General features: G+C 54.5%; 1 protein-coding gene across 16 annotated transcripts in view; it reads left to right on the plus strand.

Moving 5' to 3' along the window:
- Positions 1-14,944, plus strand: part of NIPBL (NIPBL cohesin loading factor) — a 1,722,939-nt gene that overhangs the window by 1,143,364 nt on the left and 564,631 nt on the right. The gene's annotated exons all lie outside the window — the stretch shown is intronic.

Genomic DNA, 14,944 nt, shown 5'->3' on the forward strand with positions numbered 1-14,944 from the left:
TTTATTTTTACTGCAACTTACAGGAACTGCTACATTTTGTGCGTTTGTGAAGGTATCTGCTCCCACTGTTTAGAAATCCTATCTGAAAGAGACACGATAGTGATAGATTCCTTACCTTAGAATATTCCCCAGGCGTCAGTCTGGATCCGGAAAGTTTTCTGCTTTGCAGTACCCCTGCGCGCCAGTCGGTGGTGCCGTGTGGCTCCGCGCCAGTCACTGGCGTCGTGCGGCTCCGCGCCAGTCACTGGCGTCGTGCGCGCCGGGATGATGTCACGGAGGCTACTTAGGCGCCACCCATCCGCGCTGACGTCAGTTCTTTGCACTGGGTGCCGTTTATCCTGCCCCTGCCTCGGTTCTCGGCCCATTTTGTTCCGAACTGGGATCCTCATTGGTATGCAGCTGCAGTTGGTCCCCGGCCGGCGCTGCTAAGAGCGCCGCTGGCCCCCTCTCCGGCCCTGCCGTCGCGACTGGCTCCTTCTACCCTGGAGCCGGATGAGGACTGGGATGGCTCCGAGGACCCCCTTGCGCGGCAGTGTGATTCCGAGCAGGATTGGGTGGATGACCTTCAAGATGCGGGTGAACTTGATGTGTCTTCTGACCCGGGGTGTACCTCACCTCTGCCTACTATGGAGGAGGGCCCTTCCTACACTATGGTGCTGCGTCGAGCCGCGGAGACTCTCCACCTCGACCTCCCTACGGTGGCCCTTAAGACCAACTTCCTTAAGGAGGTGCTCCACACGGCGTCTACGTCGTCGGAGCCGCTGCTCCCTTTTAATGATGCCTTCACTGAAGTCCTCTTGGGTACTTGGTTGCGGCCGGCCTCGGGGGCACCGGTGGATAAGAACGTCGCTAGGCGTCATCGCGCGGTGCCTGGTGATCCCGCCTTCTTGACCACTAACTCCAAGCCTGAGAGCCTGGTCATTCAGGCCTCGACATCGCAGAGTGCCTTTCCCTCGGCTCCGCCGGATAAGGACTCGTAAGAGGCTGGACCAATATGGCAAGAGGTAGTTCTCCTCCGCCAGTTTGGGGTTGAGGTCCGTTAATACCGCCTGCTTATTGGGCCGTTACTCCCAAGCAGTGTGGGATTCGGTGGCGGAGGTTCTGCCTCAGTGCTCTAAGGAGAGGTCCAGGCTGTCGTTTCCCAAGAGATTGTGGAGGGCAAGGATGCAGCGAAGTTTGCCATCAGGTGTGGTGTGGACACCGCCGATTTGTTGGGCAGGGCGATTTCCACGACTGTGGCGTTGCGGCGCCACACCTGGTTGCGTTCCACTGGCTTCTCACCCGATGTCCAGAGCTCGCTCATGGACATGCTCTTCGATGGCTCCCGCCTCTTTGGTGACAATGCCCTGGAGCACTTTAAAGACTCTTGTGCCACGGCCAAGTCCTTTCCTCGAAAAACCCTGCCACGACGGGGTTTCGTTCCTTTCGTGGCGAGGGCAGGGGTACCCAGGCACGCTCTTCCATCAAGCCTGTGCAGAACCAGCCTCGGCGAGGCCGCGGACGTGAGTTCCGCAGGGGTGGGTCTGGTAACCAGCGTGTGGAGCAGTCACTTCTTCCCCCGCTGCTTCCGCCTCGAAACCTTCCTAATCCGAGCTTCAGGGGGCACCCCACGCGAGTGGGTGGCAGGGTTCACCTCCACCACTGGCGTATGATTACGTCGGATAAGTGGGTGCTGCAGATAATCTGCCAAGGTTACTCGCTCCCCTTTCTGTCCTCCCCTCCAGCCATGCCACCTCGGTGCCACCGCATGTCAGGGGATCATTTGGCTCTTCTCCGTCAGGAAGTCACGGCCCTCCTGGCCAAAGGGGCCATCGAGTACGTTCCCGATCAGGAAGTAGGGAGTGGTTGCTATTCCCACTACTTTCTGGTCCCCAAGAAGGTTAAGGGGGGGCATGCGCCCCATCTTGGACCTCCGGGACGTCAATCGCTTACTCCGGAAGGAGAAGTTCAAGATGCTGACTCTGGCTCAGGTCCTGTCCGCCCTGGACCCTGGAGACTGAATGGTAGCGTTGGACTTGCAGGACGCTTATTTTCACATTCCCATCCTGCCGGACCACCGGCGTTGCCTGCGGTTCACGGTAGGCCAAGAGTATTTTCAGTTTGCCGTGCTCCCCTTCGGCCTTACCAGCGCCCCTCGGGTGTTCACGAAAGTGATGGTGGTGGTCGCAGCTCATCTGCACCGGTCAGGGGTGTCCGTCTTCCCCTAACTTGACAACTGGCTGTTGAAGGCGGGCTCGCCCCAGGCAGTTGTCTCCCACCTCCAGACTACGGCTGACCTCCTGCATCTGCTGGGGTTCTCCGTCAATGTGCCGAAGTCGCACCCGAGTCCCTCTCAGAAGCTCCCTTTCATCGGAGCGTTTCTGGATTCAACGCTATTTCGGGTTTATCCTCCCGAACAGCGAGTCCGGGATATTTAGGCTATGGTTCCGCTTTTTCAGCCTCTATCCCGGGTTTCAGTCAGGATGACCTTCCGGCTGATGGCCTCCTGCATCCTGCTGGTGACGCATGCCTGGTGGCATATGCGGGCTCTGCAGTGGGACCTGAAGTTCCAGTGGTCACAGGGGGAAGTGTAGTGCAGGTGTTCACGGACAACACCACCGCCATGTGGTATTGCAACAAACAGGGCGGCGTGGGGTTGTGGACCCCTATGTCAGGAGGCTCTGCGCATCTGGACGTGGCTGGGACGTCAAGGCATTACCTTGGTGGGTCAACACCTGGCAGGTTCTCTGAACGCCAGGGCGGACGAACTCAGCCTCCGGTGCATAGTGGATCACGAGTGGCTTCTGAACTTGGATGTGGCGCAAGGTCTTTCTGCGATGGGGAGAGCCTTTGTTAGATCTATTCACCACCGAAGAGAACGCACAATGTCATCAGTTCTGCGTGCTGGAATTTCCAAGGCGGCACTCGCTCGGAGACGCTTTTCGTCTTGAGTGGAGCTGCGGTCTGTTGTACGCCTTTCCGCCTGTACCATTGCCCAGAGTGCTGAAGAAGATCAGGCGCGACCGGGCCCAAGTTATTCTTGTGGCTCCGGACTGAGCTTGAAGAGTATGGTATCCCGAGCTACTCAGTATCAGCATCGATCCCCCGATCCGTCTGCCTCTTCGGGAGAATCTTCTGTCGCAGCAGCAGGAGACAGTCCTCCACCTGAGCCTGTCCAGCCTCGACCTCCATGCTTGGAGATTGAGCGGTGACAGTTGACAGCTTTCGATCTTCCTCCCGAAGTCTGTGATGTCATCCTGGCAGCCAGGCGTCCCTCTACTAAAACGGTGTACGCCTGTAGGTGGAACAGATTTGTGGCATGGTGCACAGATAACTGTGGATCCCCTTTCTGCCCCTCTTTCTGAGGTTCTCCTGTTCCTTCTCTCTTTGGCCCAGCAGGGCTCTGCTCTGGGCACTGTTAAAGGTTATCTTTCGGCCATCTCTGCCTTTCTTCGGCTTCCAGATCAGCCTTCTCTTTTTAAGTCCCCGGTTGTTTACCGTTTTCTTAAAGGCATTACGCATACGTTCCCACCTGTGCCCTTCATAATGCCGCAGTGGAACTTGAATCTTGTCTTGACTTTTCTGATGTGCGCTCCCTTTGAGCCCCTTCATAACTGTCCCTTACATCTTCTTACTCTCAAGACGGCTTTCCTGGTAGCTATCACCTGTGCCAGGAGAGTGAGTGAGCTCCAGGCTCTTTCTTCCAAACCTCCTTTCCTTTCTGGTCATCCGGACAAGGTGGTTCTGAGGACACAACCTTCTTTCTTGCCAAAGGTTGTCACGCCCTTCCACATCGGGCAGATCATCACTTTGCCCACCTTTTTTCCACCTCCGCTTCCGTCAAGGGAAGAGGAGTGGCTCCACCGTCTGGACCCAAAACGTGCGCTCGCATTCTATCTGCAGCGTACACAGCAGTTCCGGGTGGATGATCAGCTCTTTGTTGGCTACGTGGGCGCCAAAAGAGGTCGGGCGGTGCACAAATGGACCATCTCCCGGTGGGTTGTTCTGTGCATCAAGGCCTGTTACTCCTTGGCCAAGAAGGAGCCTCCTGTGGGACTGCGTGCCCATTCGCATGGCGCCACTTACTGGTGCACAGGGGTACTGCTAAGCAGAAAACTTTCCGGATCCAGACTGACGCCTGGGGAATATTCTGAGGTAAGGAATCTATCACTAACTAATGTCTCTTACAGATATATCGTTACACAAGTAGTAACTTGTGCTTTAGACTGTTTAAACCTAATAGTTCTCTACGTAGATTTGTGAAGCTCTGCTGTCCTGCCCTCACATGTTTCTGGACCGTCTTGTGTTTTCCCTTTAAGCTAGACACTCATGGGGCCTGAGTTGAGTCTCCTGTAATTTAAGCTTGTACAATATTGTGGGAAAGTGCCATCTTTCTTGCATGGTATGCCCCCACTTTTTGCTGAATTGCTGACTGTGCTTTGACTGAGTGTGCCCTGGGCTTCTGCCAATCAGGTGTCCAGGGCCTATGTTCCTTCCCTAAAACCCAAATTGGCAAACCTTGGCCACATGTCAGCCCCTGGTAAATGGTACCCCAGATACACAGGGCTTTGTGACCAGGGAAGGCCTCGAAGGGCTGCAGCACTCATTGTGCCACCCTTAGAGGCCCTGTACCCGAACACAAACACAGTGCCCTTGCAGGCTGAGTGTCCAGGTACAAGACAAAACACAAAGTCGACATGGCACACATCCCTGTATGCCATGCCCGTAACCTACACTGCCCTGGCATACATCAGCCACCCCTCTAGCTGGGTGCCCTATGCCAGTGGTGTGGGCACAGGAGCATGAGCCCTGTGCCCCTACAGTACCCAAGTCCATTCCTGGGCACTGTAAGTGCAGTGCTGCCATTTAAGAGTATATGGTGCTGGGAGCTCGTCAGACAAGAACTCCACAGCACCATAATGGCAACACTGAAGACTAAGAAGTTTGGTATCAAACTTCTCAGCACATTAAACCCGCACTGATGCCAGTGTGGGATTAAATGTACAAAGCACTACAGAGGGCATCTTAGAGATGCCCCCTGAAACCTAACCTACACTCCACGTCTGGTCTGGGAGGCTGCCCAGACATATTGCTGGAACCCTGGGAGGAGAGCCCCGCTCTCCTGGGCCTGCAACAATGCACATCCTGGGCGAGGTGCTAGGTCTCCTCCCCCAGGATGGGCAGGGGGAAGCTTCAAAGGCATGCCGCCTTTGTGAGCTTCTCCAGGCCACTTGCCGTACCCGGCAAACTGGCCCCCCCCGGTTCTGACCCCCACTCTGGCGGGAAGACTGTCCGGAAACCCCAAATAAGGACAGGGATTGTGCCAGCCTGCCAACCCCACCCCTCAGGTGGGGGAGGCGAGGTGAAGCACATCTCTGGGCGCTCGCCATTTTGAAGAAGGGAGGCCCTGCCCAATCAGAACTAGGCTACTGCCCCCCTCCCACAGGAGAGTGGCAGGATAAGGGGTGTACCCACCCCAGGGCAGGGACCCATTGGTCCCTGCCCTTTACCTACGTGTAGCGCCCCTAAATCTAGTATTTAGAGGCACCCTGAACCTTCCTTCTCCAGATTCCGAACAAGCAAAGAAGAAGAAGAAAGAAGACCTGCCGTGCAGCTGCTAAGAAGAGGAAGACACCAACTTCTTTGGCCCCAGCCCTACCGGCCTGTCGACCCTCGAACCTGCTCCTGCTAAATCCCAGCACCTCCTGTGGCCAGCAACCTCACAAACCCCGGAGGACCTGGCTACCTTGGGACTCTGAGCATCCTGGACTCCCACGAGCAGTGGCTCTGCTCAAAGCAAGTATCTAACCCCTGCAAACCCTGCACCTGCCAAGCCTGGCCTGTGCTGGAGTGGACCAAGACCCCGAGGACGTCCCCCCCCCCTCCCGGCGACTGTGACCCCGAATCCGGCACCTAAGGACCCCCTCGATGCTCCTGACGACGCCTGCAGCCTCCGAACCAGGGACCCCCCCCCAACCGCGATCAACAGAGGGTAAGATTTCCCGACATCAAAAGGCACCCCGGCGCCCTGCAGCCCCCTGTGCCCGACTCCTGGGTACCTACCTATCCTCCAACTACCCAACTTACCTCGAAGTGGTGGTGGCACCTGAAGAATCTTCGTCCCCGAGCTTGCAGCCTTTATCTGAAAGAAACACGTTAGTTAGATTCCTCACCTTAGAATTTCCCCAGGCGTCAGGCTGGATCCAGACAGATTTTTCTTCAGCAATACCCTTGCGCGACGCTAGGCGTCGTCTGCAGCTCTGCATCCGTTGTCTGCGTTGTGATCGCGGCGATGACGTCGTCTGAGTACTTAGACTGCGCCCTCGCGCGCTGATGTCAGTTCTTCTTTTTTCCGCCCCAGTAAGCGCCGCTCTGGGAAGAACATACACTTTTAGTCACTTTTTGACTAAACTTTTTTTTAACTCTTTTGGTTCTATTCTTGTCGACATCGACTCTGGTGCCGGTAGGGATGCCTGGCTTTAAGGCTTGGGACTCCTGTCACGGACTGATGTCGGTCACGGACTACCACCGCCGGTGCCTCTATTGCCCTGGAAACTACCACGACGCCGAGTCGTGCCTCGACTACCGGGCCCTGACTTCGAAAGATGGGCGGGAGTGGTCCCGCAAGCTACTAAAGTACCGGCAGTCGGCTCCGTGCCGCTCAAGGTCCCGGTCAAGGAGGAGGTCGAGGGACCGGTCGCGGAGCCCCAGCCATCACCGCTCGTCGGGGTCCAAGTCTTTGAAATCTGGTAAGTCGAAGCACAGCACGAAGTCGAAGAAGCGACATCTCTTTTCTGACTCCCCTCGTCGGTCGCGCTACTCGGCTGAGGGTTCGGGTGGCACCACCCGCGCGACTCCAGAGCCGCTGGGGTCTCGTCTGTCCCCATACCCTCCGGTCCCTGGGACTGACGCGACTCCGGCGGAGGTCAGTGCTTTCCTCATGGCCATGAGGAACCTGGCTCCGCCGTCTACGCCTGCCGGCGCGCCTTCGTGCGCCGCAGGCTCGACTGGGAGGCTTAGCGAGCCGGCGGCTTCGGCCCAGGTGCCGTTGTCGACTCCGGTCCTGACGCCGCAGGTCCCTGGGGATCCAGGCCTGGATCCCAGTCGGCGCCGGTTGACCTCACGACCCCTCCGCCAGCGCCGACTCCTCCGCTGCCACCCCAGGCGCCGTTCCCCAGTTTAGTCCCGCTCCGGGCCCGGCGTCGGAGAGGCGCCGTCCGGCGTCGCACCGGACTCCGATGGGTGGCAATTTCATCTTCTGCCCGGCTCCGATCATACCACCTGTATACCAGGAATCGGATGACGGTGACGACTGGGAGGGGTCTGAAGACCCTCTGGCCCGGTAGGGCCAGTTATCTCAGGACTGGGCAGACGAGCTGGGGGATGCCAGTGGTCTTGACACCTCCCCTGACACTGGCTTCATCTCTCCTCCGACCGTGGATTCAGAGGAGGGTGCCGCATTTTCTGTGGTGCTGCGCAAGGCGGCCGAAGCCCTTGGGCTCGAACTGCCTGCTGTGGCCGTGAGGACGAACCTCCTCACCGAAGTGCTTCAACGGTCAGCAAGCTCCTTGGAGCCTCTGCTGCAGTTCAATGATGCACTCATTGACGTTCTGAAGGGCACCTGGTCCAAGCCCTTCACAGTACCTCCTGTGGACCGGAATGTGGCCTGGCGCCACCGCCCTGCACCGGGCGACCCCAGTTTTCTGTCCCAACACCCCACGCCGGAGTGCCTGGTTATCCAGGCCTCTACCTCCCAGACCTCCTTCCCGTCCGCTCCCCCGGATCGGGAATCAAAAAGACTAGAACAGTTTGGGAAGAAGCTGTTCTCCTCTCTTAGTTTGGGGTTGCGGTTTATCAACACCGCGTGTCTTTTGAACCGTTACTCCCACTCCCTGTGGGATACGGTGGAGGACGTGCTGCCCCAGTGTCCGGAGGAGGCCCGGACACGACTTGCCAAGGGGCGGGATGCGGCACGGCATGCAAGCCGATGTGGACTGGACACAACGGACTCGCTGGGCAGGGCAATGTTGACCACGGTGGCGCTTCGTCGCCATGCCTGGCTTCTGTCCACAAGTTTTTCTGGGGATTTCCAGAGCACCCTCATGGACATGCCCTTCGATGGCAGTCGCCTTTTTGGCGACAAAACGGATAGTGCGCTGGAGCACTTTAAGGACTCCAGGGCTACGGCCAAGTCCTTGGGCCGTTCGGCCCCGCGCCCGCAAACTTCCGCTTTTCGTCCCTTTAGGTGCCAAGGAAGGGGCGCCCCCTCACGTCCAAGTAACCACAGGCCACAAAATCAACCTTCACGCGGTCACGGACGTGAATTCCGCCGAGGCGGTATAGGGGGACAACGTGCCGGTCCGTCCACATCTACCCCAGCAGCATCCGCCTCAAAGCCCTCCTAGTCCGAGCTTTCAGGCCCATTCCACGCCAGTGGGAGGCAGAGTTAGTCTTTACCTGCTCCACTGGCGCACCATCACATTGGACAGGTGGGTGCTACTCCCTCCCCTTCGCGGCGACTCCTCCAGCCATGCCACTGCAGTGCCACTGAATTTCGGGGGATCACTTGCAACGTCTGCAGGAGGAAGTTACGGCCCTCTTGGCCAAGGGGGCCATCGAGCACGTTCCTGGTCCAGAAGTAGGTTGTGGTTGTTATTCCCACTACTTTCTGGTTCCCAAGAAGGGCAAAGAGGGCCTAAGCCCTATCTTGGACCTCAGGAGCGCCAACACCTTCCTCCGGAAGGAGAAGTTCAAGATGCTCACTGTAGCTCAGGTTCTAGCTGCCCTAGACCCTGGAGACTGGATGGTAGCGTTGGACTTGCAGGACGCTTATTTCCACATCCCCGTCCTGCCGGCCCACCGGCGTTACCTGCGGTTCATGGTGGGCCAGGAGCATTTTCCGTTTATTGTGCTCCCCTTCGGCCTCACCAGTGCCCCTCGGGTGTTGTCGAAAGTGATGGCGGTGGTCGCAGCTCATCTGCGCAGATTAGGGGTTCCAGTCTTCCCCTATCTCGACGACTGGTTGTTGAAGGTGGGCTCGCCCCAGGCGGTCGTCTCCCACCTCCAGACTACGGCCGACCTCTTGCATTTGCTGGGGTTCTCCATTAATGTGCCGAAGTCGCATCTGAGTCCCTCCCAGCAGCTCCTCTTCATCGGAGCGGTTCTGGACTCGGCGCAGTTCTGGCCTATCCTCCGGAACAGCGGGTCTGGGATATTCAGGCTCCGATTCCCATCTTTCGGCCTCTATCCCGGTTTTCGGTCAGGTTGGTGCTGCGGCTTCTGGGTCTGATGGCCTCCTGCATCCTGTTGGTGCATCACGCCAGATGGCGAATGCGGGCTCTGCAGTGGGACCTGAAGTTTCAGTGGGCCCAGCATCGGGGCAACCTGTCCGACCACGTCCTGATCTCAGAGGGCACTGCGAGACTGTTGCAGTGGTGGCTCACGGACCGCGATTGGGTCAGTGGCAGATCCCTCTCCCTACCCCAACCGGAGCACGTAGTGGTGACGGATGCGTCCCTCCTGGGATGGGGGGGCCACATGGGAGAGGCAGAGATCAGAGGCCTCTGGTCTCCGGCGGAGTCCCGGCTCCATATCAACCTTCTGGAGCTGAGGGCGATCCGACTTGCACTGAAGGCATTCCTTCCCTCTGTCCAGGGAAGTGTAGTGCAGGTGTTCACGGTCAACACCACCGCCATGTGGTATTGCAACAAACAAGGTGGGGTGGGGTGGGGTCGTGGACCCTTTGGCAGGAGGCTCTGTGCCTCTGGACATGGCTGGAGCATCAGGGCATCACCATGGCGGTTCAACATTTGGCGGGCTCTCTGAACGCCAGAGCAGACGAACTCAGCCGCCGGTGCATGATAGATCACGAATGGCGTCTAAACTCGGACATGGCGCAAGGCCTCTTTCGGCAGTGGGGAGAGCCTTGGTTAGATCTGTTCGCCACCGATGAGAACGCGCAATGTCAGCAGTTCTGCGCGTTGGAGTTTCCAAGGCGGAGCTCGCTCGGGGACGCCTTTCGTCGCGAGTGGAGTTGCGGTCTGTTGTACGCCTTAGCGCCAATACCACTTCTGCCCAGAGTGCTGAAGATCAGGCGCGACCGGTCCCAAGTCATCTTGGTGGCTCCGGATTGGGCACGAAGGTACTGGTATCCAGAGCTACTCAGTCTGTCGATCGATCCCCCGATACGACTGCCTCTTCAGGAGGACCTTCTGTCGCAGCAGCAGGAGACGGTCCTCCACCTGAACCTGTCCAGCATCAACCTCCATGCGTGGAGATTGAGCTGCGGCAGTTAATGCCATTTGACTTGCCTCCTGAAGTCTGTATTGTTATTCTGGCAGCCAGGCGTCCCTCCACAAAATCGGTATACGCCTGAAGGTGGAACAAATTTGTGGCATGGTGCACAGCAAAGGCTGTGGATCCCCTCTACGTCCCTCTTTCTGAGGTTCTCCTCTTTCTTTTTTCCCTGGCCCAGCAGGGCTCTGCTCTGGGCACTCTCAAGGGATACCTTTCAGCTATTTCTACTTTCTTACGGCTTCCTGATCAGCCTTCTCTTTTCAAATCCCCTGTTGTTTCTTGCTTCTTTCAGGGCATTGCTCACATGTTTCCTCCTGTCCCTTTCGTAATGCCTCAGTGGGATTTGAACCTTGTTTTGACCTTTCTGATGTGCGCTCCCTTTGAGCCACTTCATAATTGTCCCCTTCATCTTCCCACTCTTAAGACTGCTTTCCTGGTTGCCATCACCTCTGCTAGAAGGGTGAGTGAGCTCCAGGCTCTCTTCTAAGCCTCCTTTCCTTTCTGTCCATCCGGACAAAGTTGTTCTCAGGACTCGTCCTTCCTTTTTCCCTAAGCTGGTAACTGCCTTTCACATCGGCCAGTCTGTTACACTGCCCACCTTCTTTCCGCCTCCGCATCCCTCGAAAGAGGAAGAGAGGCTCCACCGTCTGGACCCAAAACAAGCGCTGCTCTTCTATCTGGACCGCACCAAACAGTTCCGGGTAGACCACCATCTCTTTGTTGGCTTCGTGGGCGCTAAGAAGGGGCCATCTCTCGGGTCGTTTTGTGTATCAAGGCCTGTTATTCCTTAGCTAAAAAGGAACCTCCTGTAGGGCTGAGGGCCCATTCCACTCGGGCCACAGCGGCAACCACTGCCCTGGGCTGGGGAGTCCCCTTGCAGGACATCTGTCTGGTTGCAATGTGGGCCTCGCTGCACTCGTTTGCCAAACACTATTGCCTGGACAGCCAAGTCTGGAGATACGGCTTCTTTGGCCGTTCTGTTCTCCAGGACTTTCTGGTGTGATCTTAGTTCACAGACCCACCACCGGGGTTGGTATTGCTGGGGTATCTATTCTAAGGTGAGGAATCTAACGTGTTTCTTTCAGATGAACAAGTTACTTACCTTCGGTAACGATATATCTGTAAGAAACATTAGTTAGATTCCTCACCGACCCACCCATCCTCCCCGTTCTGCGAACCGATATCTAGGGTTGAGGTTATCCCTTTCAGGGCCCTAGAATTTTTTTTTGGGCACCAGTGCCGGTCTCTTGCATGGCTCTGCGTTCCTGACACGAAAAGCTGTGTACAAGAACTGACGTCAGCGCACGAGGGCGGCGTCTAAGTACTCCGTCATCCAGGCGATGCCAATGGACACGGAGCCGCAGACGACGCCTAGCGACGCGCAAGGGTATTGCTGACGAAAAATCTTTCCGGATCCAGCCTGCGGTTATTCTCTAAGGTGAGGAATCTAACTAACTAATGTTTCTTACAGATATATCGTTAAGGAAGGTAAGTAACTTGTTCGTTCGTCCTTGAGCTTTCCCATTGAAATCCATTGAGCGCCCGAAGGCTCAAAGGCACCCTGCACCCAGCCGCCCGAGTGGCCCTGGCAGTGCAACTTCTACTCCTACTTACTTCCCCATTTGCCCTCAGCAAGTGACCAGGAGCCCAGCTCCCACAGCCGCATGGCCTGCTAGTCAGCAGCCACCAACCAAGGCCCCCCTGCCTCCCATAGGATAACATTGGGCCTAACTCACTCTGTACCCGGCTGCCCCTGTGCCGCTGAGGGTGTAACAACTGTACTTACCTGACCCTCGGAGACCCCCGAGTTTGTGCCCAGAACCTTAACTCTGCCAGTCGAGTACTTACCCAAAAGCCGATAACTCACTTTTCTTCCATTGGATAACATTGACTGGTTTTCTCTGAAATTTCTTCTTTCTCGTTTCTAAACTTTGAAATATTCACCTAAAATCAACCGAGTAACGAAAACGGAAACCCTCACCTGCTATTAGGAGAGATACCAGTGCTGTATCTTGGTGCCCAGCACTGACCCTGCAAAGTACTCACAACCGTTCTTACCTCTAACTCAATTTTCTCCCATAGGAAATCATTGCCTGTTTTTCTGTGAAATTTCTTCTGTCGATTTTGCAAACTTATAAATATTCCTTAAAATCGCCTGTATAACTTAAACGCAGTTTCTCAACTGCTTGCAGGTGGTACACTAGTGCTGGATCCAGGATCCAACACTGACCTAGCAAAAGTACCCAAAAGTACCCATAACACCACTTACCTGCTAAGTGAATTTCCTTCCATAGGATAATATTGGTAATTTGATCAGAAAAAGTTTGTCAACTTTTGAAATAGCAAATTATAGTTTAAAAATCACAACCGTAACTTAACCGAATTTACTCACTTGTTGAAACGTGCGCAGCCAGGATGTTCAATAGATCCAGTCCAGTTTTTGCCGGTGTCCGGAGTGAGCGGGAGAGGCGGCGGCGGTGAAGTGGTGCGGAGCGAAGCAGAAGGAGGCCGGGGGTACCGCAGCCCGCAAAAACGCCACCAAAGAAAACCAAAAACAAACGTGGAGATCGGGGAGAACTTGAGCTAAAAGGACCCTTGGGGCAGCAGCGCTACCTGCTTTGTCTGCCTACCCGCCTCGCCTGCCTGTGCCTGAGCGGTAGTCGCGTTGATTTGCATGACCGCGGGGAGCTGCATACAGGCTGTACACAGAGGCGTACAGAGGTGACAGCGGACTGCGGAGGATTCGGAGGCTGCGAGGGTCTCAGGGTCTCAGGGACTCCGGGACTGCAGCCTCTAGGGGCAAGGCGAGGAAAACATTCATCAACAATCTGGGGTCCAGTCCTGGCTTTGTGAGAGAATTGGGAAAGAATCCAGGAGGAACCTGGGAGCAATAGTGAGCTCCGGAGAGCCCCAGTGAACCCCGGTGAGTTGCACGTGTTGGTGGGCAGTGAGCCATAATAACTGCGCTGCAGATTTTGGGAGAACAAGGGGCTTTGGAGACCGTACAGACCTCAGAGACCTCGGGGACCAGGTCCTTTCCTGATCCTTTTTCCCCTCGGCACTGCAAGCACCCTGAGCAGAGCTTAAACTGCCGGTCAAGTTCGTGGGTTGCGCTTGCTCCTGTCTCTGAGCCGCCCTTGCCTGCGCTCCTCCAGTGCCTCACCCCCGTGATTAGGTTTGTTTAATTGGCACCTATGTACCTAAGCTCCAGGGGACACTTGAGGATATTAGGTGCACTTGGGCTAAGGTGTGAGAGCGCAGAGTGGGCAAGGTGTTGGGAGTTCCGGTGCTAGTATCAACGAATAACCTACAGGAGATACCCTACAGGAGGCATCGGATATAGCCATATTACAAGTACCACACTGCGCCGCTCCGCTATCAATAATAAAGACAAGGATAACATTCAGCAGTATAATGAGGTCAGGTAGGACAAGAAAAAATCTGCCACAAAATGGAATAGCAAGTCTAAAACAGCCAGAGTAGCATAACCAAACTTTCACGAAATCAAGGAAATGCATTAATACCACCTATTTATTCAATTTTCGGTTCAATGAATTCAAATGGCAAATTCCAATTTTTAACAGATCCAGTTGTAGCCATCTACTCAATGCCGGAAAAGGTAAATGGACTACAGTGTAAGAGTCCAGACAGTATTTCGGACAGCATTCCGGATAACATCCTGGAGAATACAAACACAAATATAAGTCAAGCTATAATAATATTAACATCTACATCAACATCAATTTGTGAGACGAACATAACTCAATCAGTGGATCAACCAGGGGTAGCAATTCATCATTCTCCTGATAATCAGAACTTAATGCGTGAGATAGGTACAAGAGCCCATAGTAATACGAACGCCACTTGTAAAGAAAAGCCCCAAAATCACTCCACACCGAGACAACAGATAAAGCAATTCAATAAAAATGAAGAATTTTGTAATACAGATAATTTCTGCGACTCATGGATGGAGTCACAATCAATATTGAATAATAAAGAGATATTACAAGCAATAAGTACAACATCCAAACCCATCAAACAAAGAATGAATATATCGACATCAATGCATCAACTAGGAACACAAAAAACAGAAGATTTATCATGCCCCTCAGCACAGGTAACATAAAGTGGAAGAAACTTAGTAAGCAGCTATGTTAAACAAATAAATAACCCATTTAGTAATGAAGTAACAAAACTGAAAGGAGAAATAAAATCCCAGCAAACCAAATCAATTCATAACATCTCAGTACCACCAAACGGTTCATTAGATAAAAACCTAACAGAGGGCTATCAAAGAAAAAAACAGACATCTGTACTAAAAGGCAAACCGCAAACAATAATTGAGATATCAAGTTCTTCTGAACAGACGGAGCAAGAACACATTGAATCATCTATCAAAACACACAATAAAAAGAAACCAAATCCGGAACAGAGGGCCCATACGGACATGGACAATACTGTGGAAAATAAAAAAAAAGTACTGTTAACCCGGAAAATTATAACACCGAGTGGAGCCATCTGGTAGATAATAATGTCACTCAACATCCAATAGAGGGAAAACAGGATTCCGATCACAATCTTGAATCCCTTACAAATTTATATGCTGCTCTAGTTGAAACATTAAAAACATCAATTAAAACCCTGAACATGCAGTCAGATAAACTTGATA

Source organism: Triturus cristatus, chromosome 2_1 (genome assembly GCF_964204655.1).
Source record: "Triturus cristatus chromosome 2_1, aTriCri1.1, whole genome shotgun sequence".
Taxonomy (NCBI): Eukaryota; Metazoa; Chordata; class Amphibia; order Caudata; family Salamandridae; genus Triturus; species Triturus cristatus.